Source organism: Leopardus geoffroyi, chromosome C1 (assembly GCF_018350155.1).
Source record: "Leopardus geoffroyi isolate Oge1 chromosome C1, O.geoffroyi_Oge1_pat1.0, whole genome shotgun sequence".
NCBI lineage: Eukaryota > Metazoa > Chordata > Mammalia > Carnivora > Felidae > Leopardus > Leopardus geoffroyi.
The window spans coordinates 163,688,726-163,701,086 of NC_059328.1; the positions used below are offsets into that span (position 1 = coordinate 163,688,726).

Sequence of the window (12,361 nt, forward strand, 5' to 3'; positions counted from 1 at the left end):
AGATTCATGGGAAGAGGTCAAAATTCCAATATTAACAGGAGTTTGGAAGAAGTTTATTCAAATATTCATGGATGAATTTGAGGGGTTCAAGACTTCAGTGGAGAAAGTAACTACAGATGTGGTAGAAAGAGCAAGGGAACTAGAAGTGGGGCTGGAAGATGGGACTGAACTGCTGCAATCTCATGATAAAACCTGAACAAATGAGGTGTTTCTTATGCATGAACAAAGAAAATGGTTTCTTGTGATGGAATCTACTCCTGGTAAAGATGCTATGAAGATTTTGAAATGGCAGCAAGGAATTCAGAATATTGAATTCCTTAATTGATGAAGCAGTGGTATGGCTTGAGAGGACTGACTCCAATTTTAAAAGTTCTACTGTGGGTACATTTCATTGTCTTATTTAAAGAAATTGTCAGAGCCACCCCACCTTCAGCAACCACCACTCTGGCCAGTGAACAGCCATCATGGACAAAATCCTTTATCGGCAAAAAGATTACAACTTGCTGAAAGCTCAGATGATGGTTAGCATTATTTTTTTAGCGATAGTCTTTTCATTTTTTGAGAAAAATAACGTGCACACGCAAACGAGCAGGGAAGCGGCGGAGAGAAAGTGAGAAGTTTTTAATGTTTTATTTATTGAGAGAGACAGACAGACAGACAGACACAGAATCCTAAGCTAGTTCCAGGCTCCGAGCTGTCAGCACAGAGCACAACGCGGGGCTTGAACTCAGGAACGGTGAAATCATGACCTGAGCCAAAGCTGGTTAACCGACTGAGCCTCCCAGGTTGCCTGAGGGAGAAATTTAAGCGGGCTCCGCACCTAGCTCAGAGCCCAATGCGAGGCTCTATTTCATGACCATGAGATTATGACCTGAGCTGAAATCAAGTGTCAGACACTTAACTGAGCCACCCAGGAGTCCCAAGGCATATACAGTTTATTTTTTTTAGACGTAATGCTAGCACACGCTTAACAGACTACACAGCACAGTGAAAAAAACATAAATTTTATATGCACCAGGAAACCAAAAAATTTCACTTGACCTGCTTTATTGTGGTAGTCTGGAACCAAACCTGCCATTATCTCTAAGGGATGCCTGCATTTGGATATAATTAACCTGTGGGTAGGGGGTATGGCCTCTGCTGAAGGAGGCAAATACTGCTAGTGGTTAAGTATTCTGGAAGGCAGATATTGTCAAACAACAGGGCTCAAAAAGTACATATTCGTGTGAGAAAGGAGTAATTCTCTCTTGACATGGACTCAGAAGAGTCTAACATATTTAAGGGCAACTGGATAGCAGACAGAATCCTGAGTAGTAGGCTTCTGGCCTGGTGGCAGAATAGGAGCTAGCCAGTGTTCAAACAGGCGTATGTATTACTGAAGGTACACTAATGCTTTCCAAGTGACATCTGAACAGGATAAGTTTTAAGGAAATTTCCGTATCTTTTACTTCTCTACATTTGCTTTACCAGAATGATCTGCCTAGTTTCCCTAAGTCCTTATTCTTCCACAGTTCCAAAGAAACCCATACCAAATCTTATTACCACGCGTTGCCCCAGGCTGTAAAAACCTCCAAGGAATAAAACAAGGGGATTATTTAAAATAAGAGTGGCTTAAAGCCTCCCTTTATCCAGGCACCATTAAACCTCAGGCTCGAATCTTCGTCTAAGAACTTCTGTTAAAGCAAAGCATTGCTTTTAAGAATGGTGTTCTGCCCTGTGTTTAGGACATGTTCTGAATTCATATAAATTGTTTAGTGTGACGACAGGAACAATGAAAACTTTGTACTTAGACTGATTCTTCCATTCACAAAATATTGTTAAAAAATGAACTGTCCTGAGAGAGCTCCGTGAAAAGAGGAAATCAATAAGAAACTTAGAAAAGTTCAATTTATATTTATTGCAGAGAAGTAGGATACGGTGATCAATACTTTAAAATATTAAAATTCACTGGATTCAAATAAAATCACGTTGGAGAAGTGGAAGTTAAATAAAAGTTCCATAAGAAAGAGGAATAATGAAAACTTCTATTAAAAGTGAATTATACTTTTTTAAAAACCAATGATAACCTCAAATGACTACTGAAATTACTTGTAAGAGCCAGAAATTTTTCCCCCTACCTATTTAAACTTACAATGAAAAATTATAGGATTCAGCTTAGAAACAAGAAAAAAAGGTGCAAGGGTTCACAATTTACCAAATTTCTTTTCAGAAGCATAGGAGTGTAGTAGGTAGAATGGTCCCCCAAAGATGTACACACCCAAATCCCTAGAAACTATGAATAGGTTATATTACATAGCAAAATGGACTCTGAAGATACAAAAAGGTTACAGATCCTATAACAGGAAGATTATCCTGAGTTATCCAGATGTCCCAATCTAATCACAGGAGCCCTTAACAGATAACTTTTCTCTCCGGAGTCTGAGAGATTCAGCAGCAGCATAAATCACAGAAATTAGAAGCATGAGAGAGACCTGACCTGCCTTTACTGGAGGGAGCAGAAATGAAAGCCTTCCAGCTTCCGAGAGCAAATACCAGCCCTGGTTGTCAGTCCACAAGGAAAGAGAGACCTCCCCAGTCCTACAACTGTGTTCGGCCAACCCAGGAGCGGATTTTCCCTAGACACTAAAATGGAATGCAGCTCAGTCAACATATTTTGGCTTTATAAGATCCTAAACTGAGGACCTAGGGGAGCCCACCTGGACTTCTGACCTACAAAACCTGTGAGATAATCTGTGTTGTTTTAAGATGCAAAGTATGTGGTAATTTGTAATGCAGGAATAGAAAATTAACAGAGTGAGCAAAAATGTTAACGTACCCAGGAAGACAGGCTTGTGTCACAAGTCTTCAAGAGCAGCAACACCTTACAGACACAGTTTTCTCTGTGCTGTAATTTCCTTCTTAAATCTTGGTCAAGAGCCACAAAATGCAAAAAAGTGATCTTAGAGCAATCCTGGGTCCTCGGAACAGCACTATGGTCATAACAAAAAAACCTATGAGTTTAAAAATCTGTAACTATGAGCTAGTAGGACTTTATTCCTTTCAAGATTAAAGTATCTTTGAGTTTTATATTAGGAAAAATTTTAATGGCATGATTTTACTATGATCCTCTTCAATAGGAAATAATACACCAGTTTTAGGGTGGTCAAAAAGCATAAAGGATAATAACATATGTAAAATATATAGTATAGTGCATGGCACTTCCATGGTATCTATTAAGTTTATTAGAAGCTTTACAGTATTTGACTTTAAGTGTACATTTTCCTGAGGCACTTGGCTGGCTCAGTCAGTAGAGCATGTGACTCTGGACCTCAGGATCATGAGTTCAGGCCCCACACTGGGCCTAGAGCTTACTTAAAAAAAATGTATATGTACATTTTCCTAATGCTTTAATCAATCCTGTTCTTACTACCATCTTTAAAGCCCGAAACTGAGAATTACATGTTTAATACTTAAACAAAGGTTTTTAATCTTTAACCCATGAATTTGATGTTATCCCATAAGGTTATCTGGTACGTAATGTTTCGTTCATCTATGTAAGGAAATCAAATGCCTCAGAAGTGATAAAAATAGAATTTAATGAGGGAAAGAAGCTTTTTGAGGAAAGCAGTTTTTATTTTTGCCCCACTCACAGCGACACAACAGATAATCTTCACATATATCACCAATTCCCAAGAGTATACTAATGTTTTGATGAAATTCCTCAAAGTTGATGGTACACATAACGAGCGCCTCAGACTTTTCCCAATATTGTATTCATGAAAGTACTGAGTATGTGAATATTGAGATCAGCCCAATATATCAGAATCTTCTGTAATAAAAATAGCAGTTTTTAAGTTAAACTTCATTTTTTTCAACGTTTATTTATTTTTGGGACAGAGAGAGACAGAGCATGAACGGGGGAGGGGCAGAGAGAGAGGGAGACACAGAATCGGAAACAGGCTCCAGGCTCTGAGCCATCAGCCCAGAGCCCGACGCGGGGCTCGAACTCACGGACCGCGAGATCGTGACCTGGCTGAAGTCGGACACTTAACCGACTGCGCCACCCAGGCGCCCCAAACTTCATTTTTTTAAGGGAGTATTGATTATTCCTAGACCTGTAATCTCTAGGTGATTTAAGGTAAGCAAGTTCTTGTCTTATAGCTTAAAACTACAACAGTACATTAGAAATACATGTAAGAACTTACATAGTAATGGTTACGGATGTGAATGGTGCTAATGCAAGATTTTATTAATAACATAATTTTAGATTTGGTAATCTATTATAAAAATAATGTCCATAGCATTATTTTTCTCAAGGTAAACGTATAGAATGTCCTTATCTATTATTGTTTTATTTCTTAAAAACTTATCTTTTATAAAAGTTAAAAAAAATAGAAATTCACAGCTCACCAAGAATTACAATAATTCCTAGTCATCACTGCTATTAAGAGTATATCGAGGGGCGCCTGGGTGGCGCAGTCGGTTAAGCGTCCGACTTCAGCCAGGTCACGATCTCGCGGTCCGTGAGTTCGAGCCCCGCGTCGGGCTCTGGGCTGATGGCTCAGAGCCTGGAGCCTGTTTCCGATTCTGTGTCTCCCTCTCTCTCTGCCCCTCCCCTGTTCATGCTCTGTCTCTCTCTGTCCCAAAAATAAATAAACGTTGGAAAAAAAAAAATTTAAAAAAAAAAGAGTATATCGATATTAATTTCCCATTATGAAGAGGGCACAAATAAGATACGGTATAGTATTTTTAACTTTTTTTTAAAGTTTATATATTTTGAGAGAGAGAGAGAGAGAGCACACACACAAGGAAGCAGGGGAGAGGGAGAGACGGGGGGAGAGGAAGAGACGGAGGGAGAGAGAGAATCCCAAGCAGGCTCAGTACCGTCAGCACAGAGCCTGACATGGGGCTGGAACTCACAAAATACGAGATCGTGACCTGAGCCGAAACCAGGAGTCAGATGTTTAACTGACTAGACACCCAGGCACCCTGATAGGGTATAGGTTTTGTACAATTCCCAATACAATACTAGTAAGCTCACCTCTCACTTCTCTCAAAGTACGTCAAAATTCAAGTTAAGTGAAAGAGATACTACCACAGGAATAACCCTCAATCCGACATATGTCAATAATCATTAAAACCTTCCTTACAAATGATAAAAACATAGTGACTCTTAACAGTGTGGCTGACAAGTGATGGTACAGTTACACTGAGTAATCGTTAAAGAATTCAAAAAAACCAAAGACATACAGATGGCCAACAGACACATGAAAAGATGCTCACCATTTATCATCAGAAAAACGCAAATCAAAACTGCAATGAGATTATCACCTCACACCTGTCAGAATGGATAAACTCAACACCATGGTGAGGATGTGGAGAAAAAGGAACACTCGTGCACTGTTAGTGAATGCAAACTGGTGCAGCCACTGTGAAAAAGTGTGGAAGTTCCTCAAAAATCTAAAAACAGAACTACCTTATGATCCAGCAACTGCACTATTGGGTATTTACCCAAATACAACAACACTAATTCAAAGGGATACATGCACCCCTATGTTTACAGCAGCATTATTTATAATGGAAGCAGCCCAAGTGTCCCTTGATAAAAGAATGGATAAGATGTGCAGTGTTGTGTGTGTGTGTGTGCGTGTGTGTGATGGAATATTACTCGACCATAAAAAAGAATGAAATCTTGCCATTTGCAATGACATGGATGGAACTAGGGAATATTATGCTAAGTGAAACAGAGAAGGATAAATACCACATCTCAAAATATGAGGATGCTATTGACTTGGGGAGAAGGGATGTATATGAAACAAAAAGTATATGAAATACTCTCTCACATGGATTTTTGAAAATTCGAATGTAATAAGCTGCACCACAAATTATAAGTTCCTACGGAAAACTCAACTTTATCGCCAAAGCTATCAAACAGATGGTTGACATCCTGCTTTCAAGTTACATCACACACTCCTGGAGGGGGTATGGTAGATTATTATTATTTCTGAATGTACTTTAACAGTAATAATTACCACACCATTTACTAAGTATTCGTTAGTTCCTGACACTGGTTTAAGCATCACATATACATTATTTGAACAAGGCTATAAATTATTACCTTTAAAAATAAGGACAAGGAAGCAGAGAGAGTTTATATTATTTGCTGAAGGTGATACAGACGGTAAGTTGGAAGACTCATGACAGTCTCTGGCTCCTAATAATCACGCTAAAATGTTGATTATATACTTACTATATACCAGAAGATGATATTGAGGAAACAAAAACTCAGTCAATTTGGCTATAACACACGTATTCTTTATTTCAAGGGTTACCTATATGGAAATAAATGTTATTATGAATTTTAATAACTCATAAATGCATAGGTCAGAAAGTAGCTCTTATATTAAAACCAGCATAAAACACCCAACATGTAAACCATTAAAAATACATCGAATGTAAGGATTATTGTTACTATACCATTAAATGTTTCAGTTAATTTTTAGGAGAAAGTCAGTGAAATGACAGAAAAACAATGAAATATACAGTATCTGTCCCAGCACACAGATCACTGGCAGATAAATAACTACAGACTGAAATGGTCTCCTAAATAAAACCACTCAATAATGCAAGTTATTCCCAGAATTAGTAATAATTCCTAATTAAGCAATCCTACTTTATTAATAAGCATAACTCCAAAGTTGATAAAATCATGATAAAGTCTGTGAACTCATATTCTCATGACAGTGTAAATGTGCTCAACTCTTTGGGGAGGCAAACATTTGGCAATATAGAAACATTTATATCCTCTGACCTAGTAATTTCATTTGAGATTAGTACCGTATGGAAAACAATTCAAAATAAGAAAAAAAGATAAATGCATAGAGATACTCAATTCAGTGTTAAAATAGAAACTGAAAACAACTATTTTCCTGTTGGGCATTTAAAATTGAGTTTAAAATTGAGTAAATGTAGAGGTGCCTGGGTGGCTCAGTTGGTTAACTGTCCAACTCTTGATTTTGGCTCAGGTCATGATCTCACGGTTCGTGAGTGAGATCAAGCCCTGTGACCCACCGGCTCTGCACTGACAGCATGGAGCCTCCTTAGGATTCTCTCTCCCTCTCTCTTTCCCCTCCTCCTGCTTGTGCATGCATGCACACTCTCTCTCTCAAAATAAATCAACTTAAAAAAATTAAAAAAATAAAATTGAGGAAATGTTAATACTCATTTGGTAAACTATCAGGTAACCATTATATATTACAAAGGTTAGACAGTATGGGAAAATGCGAAAGCCAGAAAAGTAAAACATATGTGTAAAATTCTGTTAAAACTACAATGTATATGCAGAAATTAGAAGGCAACAAAAGTAATGAAAAGTTATTTATCAGTAGGACACTTGTAATTGATTTTTAGTAACACTATTTTAACTGTTCAATAAATAGAAAAAAACACACTAGCCCACATAACAAGAATTAGAAAAATCAAAGCTATAAAATTGGAAGGACAAAGGTTTAGATTCAGGTAGGCAAACTAAAGAACATTTAGGGAATTTGTAAATTAAGGGAGTATTATAAAGATAATGATATACAGGACTAGCCAAATAATCAAAATACTCTTGGTATTCTGCCCACTGGCTTTTTGCCAATTTTAATCATTCCCACCCTTTCTCTTTTCCTAGTAATCTTGTTGAGAATCTCTGTGATAATAAGCTACTACTACCATTGGGAGTGTTTCTATTCCTTGGGTATTAAGACAGGAAAAAAATGGGAATCACTATCTTTGTTAAGATACAGAATGCAGACATGAATGCATAAGTCTAGCCTGGAGAGCATTCTACTTACATCCCTTCTTGTTACAAAAAAAAAAGTTTTTATTTTCTTATATTATTTTTAAAGTTTTTTAATGTTTACTTATTTTGACAGAGAGAGGGCAAGCAGGGAAGGAGGAGGGAGAGAGAGAGAGAGAGAATATCTCAACCAGGTTCCATGCTGCCAGCACAGAGTCCGATGCAGAGCTCGAACACACTAACCATGAGATCATGACCTGAGCACTTGGATGCTTAACCGACTGAGCCACCTAGGTGCCCACAAAAAATGTTTTTAATCACTGTACTACCACTGCCAAAATTTTGCCAAGAAGAAAAAGCATCACTTAAACATACTTAAAAATGTAAATGAATATACAAGTTTCAAAATTGTTAAAAAAAGAATAAATGAAAATAGTACATATACATATATCTGTAATTAATATAATACATAACACATTCATAGTAATATATTTAAAATAATTCCAATTATTGTTGGCCTTAAAGATCCACAAACTTCCTTATATTTTTTTGAAATTATATTTTACTCTTTTTCTTGAGCTTATATATTTACTTCTTTTCTTGAGCTTAAGAAACAGAGCAAAAGAAATGTTTTGTGGGGTTTCCCTTGGACGTAAATAGGTGAATACTACTACTAATACCCCCTCATTAAGAATTACATTAGGAGAACATGCAGCAGTTTAGTTACGTTCTTAGTCTCATGGAATAGGTGTGAGTATAAGATAAACACAGAAATACTAAGTTAAACTACTGACTGTAACAAGGCAGATTTGTTGTTTTTCTATAGTACATTTTAATTACAGTGAATTGCTTAACAAACAGTTAATGTATTGACTTTTACAAGGATCAGTTGACTATCCAATTGTTATTCGATGGGTTATTTTTTTTTTTTTAAGTTTATTTTGAGAGAGACAGAGACAGTGTGAGTGGGGGAGGGGCTGAGAGAAAGGGAGAGAGTGAGAATCCCACGTAGGCTATGTGCTACCAGCGCAGAGTCCCATTCGGGGCTTGAACTCATGAAATTCAGAGATCATGACCTGAGCTGAAACCAAGAGTTCAGCTTAACCGACTGAGGGACCCGGGTGCCCCATATTCAGTGTTTTGTTTTTTTTCTAAGTTTGTTTATTTTTGAGAGAGAGAGAGAGAGAGCAAGCAAGCAAGCGCACAAGTGGGGGAGGGGCAGAGAGAGGGAGACACAGAATCCTAAGCAGGCTCTAGGCTCTGAGCTGTCAGCACAGAGCGCCCATGGGGCTCTAACTCACAAACCTCAAGATCATGACCTGAGCCGAAGTTAGACGCTCAACGGACTGAGCCACCCAGGTGCCCCTCAGCGGGTTTTTAAAAGACAGACTGTATTATTTGCTCAAGATGACACAGGTAAGATCTACACATTTGCTCTAACATGATCTAACAATTTCATTAATCGGCAGAGAACATATAAATCATTAAACCCAACTTTTTCAAAACACAAAAATTTAGGTAGGCAAAATGTTCATTATTTATTGAGACTTCATACTAGTTGATGTATAGCCTATTATTTTTAAAAATGATATTCAGAAAGCTTTCAAATCCTGACTACCAAGAAGAAGCATTCCTCCAAATTATTTGTTAAAGAGCTGACATAACAACCTTACTTTGTGCTGTTATTTTAATTTTTAAATATGAAACAAATACTCTCAAGTAAATACAGGAATTTCTGGTTTACATATATAATAGATTACGGTATAGTCCCCAAAGATGAAATAAACATTCTAATATGGTTATTTTAAAAAGAACTTCGAGGAAACGCAATCAGGTCGACAGAAGGCATGGGCACCTTAGAAACACACACACACACACAGTTCCTGAAAGCTACTTCTGTACTGACAAACACCTACATTCTAAATTACCACAATGCATTTTAAATAATTCAAAACTTAATGGCAGTAATCCTCTCAAAGCAAGATTAAACATGTTTTAGGAAAGCAGCATAGAGACCACCATAAATTTGTAAGATTCTTACAAATTACAAGGACTAGAATTTCTAACTGTTACTTAATTATTGGTGACCTTGAAGATCCAAGAACATCCTTAACTCTATTTTGTGATCTGCAGAAGGGCATCTCTATTTTTTAACATAACTTTACAATGGTGTTCCTGAAGTTTTGAGGAGTGTTGACAGTGGATTCCTCAAGTCAGTGTAACACATTTAATTACAAGATGTAATTGCTACCGTATTGGTCTTTCAGGTCACTTAACCCTGTAGGGTTGACTTTTAAACAAGCTTATCACCTTCGTAATTTTGGCACACTAGACTAAGTAAGGTTACACGCTATTTAAAAATTACGCCTGGAAAGGCTATTACTGACAATGTCAGTGGTTTCTTCAAATAGGACAAAAAGTGCACTCAAAGGAACAGTTTTTGTTTTGATTTCAAGTATGTCTATTAAACTTACACATTGTTACTGTTTCCATAATTTAAAATTCCTAAGAAATCACAACTTTCACATTATAATTTAGGGATTAGTCAATATGCCTAAAGTCCATCAGGTGTACTGCCTTTTACTCCATCATATTCACAGTAGTTTTGCTCTTGGCCGCAACCAGTTTTAAGCTCCCGATTAAGCAAAGGCAATTTTACACTATCTAAGGACACAAAAATAGTACCCAGCTCCTCCGCCCTCTCCCTCCTCTAGCGTCGGTTCAACGAGCTAACACAGAAAACACTCACTCACTCCCTCTCCCCCTCTCTCGGCCCTGGCCCCTAGGGCATCACTAAAAAGCACAGGCTACTTCCCTACGGAGGTTCTGCAGTCCAAGCAGGGAGGTTAAAAATGGGGGAAAATACCAGAATCAATCTGCACCCACATCTCAGCCCCGCCCCACCAGGAAAAAGGGGGGTGGCGAGAGTGTGAGGGGGCAGAAAGGACAGAAAATGCCCAGACTTCCAGCTCACAGGTTCTTCATACCATTTGTTCCCTCATGTTCCACCAAAGGCAGAGACCCTGACCCTATTTTCAGCGGCGCCTCCCGATCCTCCTCCCCGCCACCATCACATACACACGGTCCCCAACGACTGAGTCTTGGGTGGGGAGACCAGAGCCGGCCCTCTCCCTGCTAATCCAAGACTAAAGGGGGTCTCCTTGCGCCCCCGGCGGACCCGACCTGCAGTCGAGGGACCTCTGAACTAACCAGAGAAGGGGAAGATAAATCGGGGGGAGGGGTCTAACAGGAGCCGTTATTCCTTTTTCCTCTTCGTTAGGAAAGCGCGCGAGCGGGGAGGGGCCGGAACAACGAACGCCAGTTACCTAACGGTCCCGCCCGGCCGGTCGGGCTCCTGAAGCCGAAGCCGCGCGGGCCGCTGAGGTGGCAGAACAGCCACAGTCGCCCCGAGGGCTAGGCACCGAGGCAGGAGCGCCGAAGGTGATGGGAAGCGGGGGGGTGGGGACTACGGTGAGCGACGTCGCCATGTTAGTGCCTTCTTTCTCCGTATCCCTACAGTTTCCAGTCCTTCGGCCTTCCCCCATCACTACTCACCTTTCCAGGTCACTAGTTCATGCTTCCTTCGGTCGCCACCGAGGCCCGAGCTCAGCGGTGTTTACAAACTACCCCTGGAGGAAAGGGCTGAACCGCACTTTAAAGGCCACGGGCTCCCACAGGCTTCCGTCCTCTCTCGCGAGATCGGACTGACACCCCTTCCCTTCTCCCCGCCCCACTCCCGGCATCCCCCTTTCTTCTCGGCGCCCCTCCCCTCCACCGCACACGCCCCTTCTTGCCTTCTATCTGATGGAGCGCCTCCGGGTCAGGTGATTTCGTCAGCTTAAAGGGGAAGGGGGCGGGACTTCAGGAGGGCGGGGATGGAGGGGGTGGGAACCAAAGAACACTCGGTAGCGGGTGATTGGACAAAGTGCCCGAAGGGCGGGAAGCAGGCCTGGAGGGGGCGGGATCGGAGAGCCAAAAGAGAGGAGTCTCCGTAACCTGTGCGGAAGCCTGTGATTGGCGGCTGGCTGCAGACTCGCACGGGTGTGGGGCGCTGGAGCAGGTGGATGTTGGGGTCGAGTGAAGGGTTTGACGGTGTGCGGAGAAGTAAGGTGAACTCTGGAAAAGGCTGCGAGTGGCGGGAGAGAAAGCGCGATGAGTCCTCTGAGCTCCGCCACGGGAGCCCGGTATTTTTGTCGCTGTCACTTCCCGGCCCTGGGTAGGAAGGCAGGCAGAACGTTAGAGAGGCGCGCGCCTAAACCCATTTTGCTGCTACTCCGAAGTCCGAGAGAGGGTGTCTCCGTTAAGCTGGGGTTTGGAAGAGGCGGAGTTTGCCTCAAAGTATCCCCAAGGCCCAAAGCGGGAAAGCAAGATAAGTCCGTTTTGAAAGCAAGAGAAAAAAAAAAGCCTGTACTTTGGATGGCGTTTGGTCGAATTTTACTAAACTATAACTGAAGCTGATTCTTCTGGCTCCTAAACGCCTGGTACAGTGTAGGATGTTAGCATATAATTATATCTAAATAACTTAGCAAAAGAAATACAGTGCCCTCCACTATATAACCGTAAGTTAAAACAGTGCACAGAATTGTTTATAAGAGAAAA

General features: G+C 40.3%; 1 protein-coding gene across 10 annotated transcripts in view; it reads right to left on the bottom strand.

Annotated features, from left to right (window-relative positions):
* ATF2 (activating transcription factor 2) overlaps nt 1-11,503 on the bottom strand; it is an 81,838-nt gene extending 70,335 nt beyond the window's left edge. For 5 of the 10 annotated variants that reach the window (XM_045480272.1, XM_045480273.1, XM_045480270.1 and 2 more), the window contains exon 1: nt 11,318-11,472. The gene's annotated coding sequence lies outside the window, so the exon portion shown is untranslated. Of the gene's footprint in view, nt 1-2,815; nt 2,970-11,088; nt 11,204-11,317 lie in introns of those variants that run through there. The other 5 variants (XM_045480271.1, XM_045480265.1, XM_045480268.1 and 2 more) reach the window with 5 other exon arrangements.
* Nucleotides 11,504-12,361: the final 858 nt, after the last annotated feature.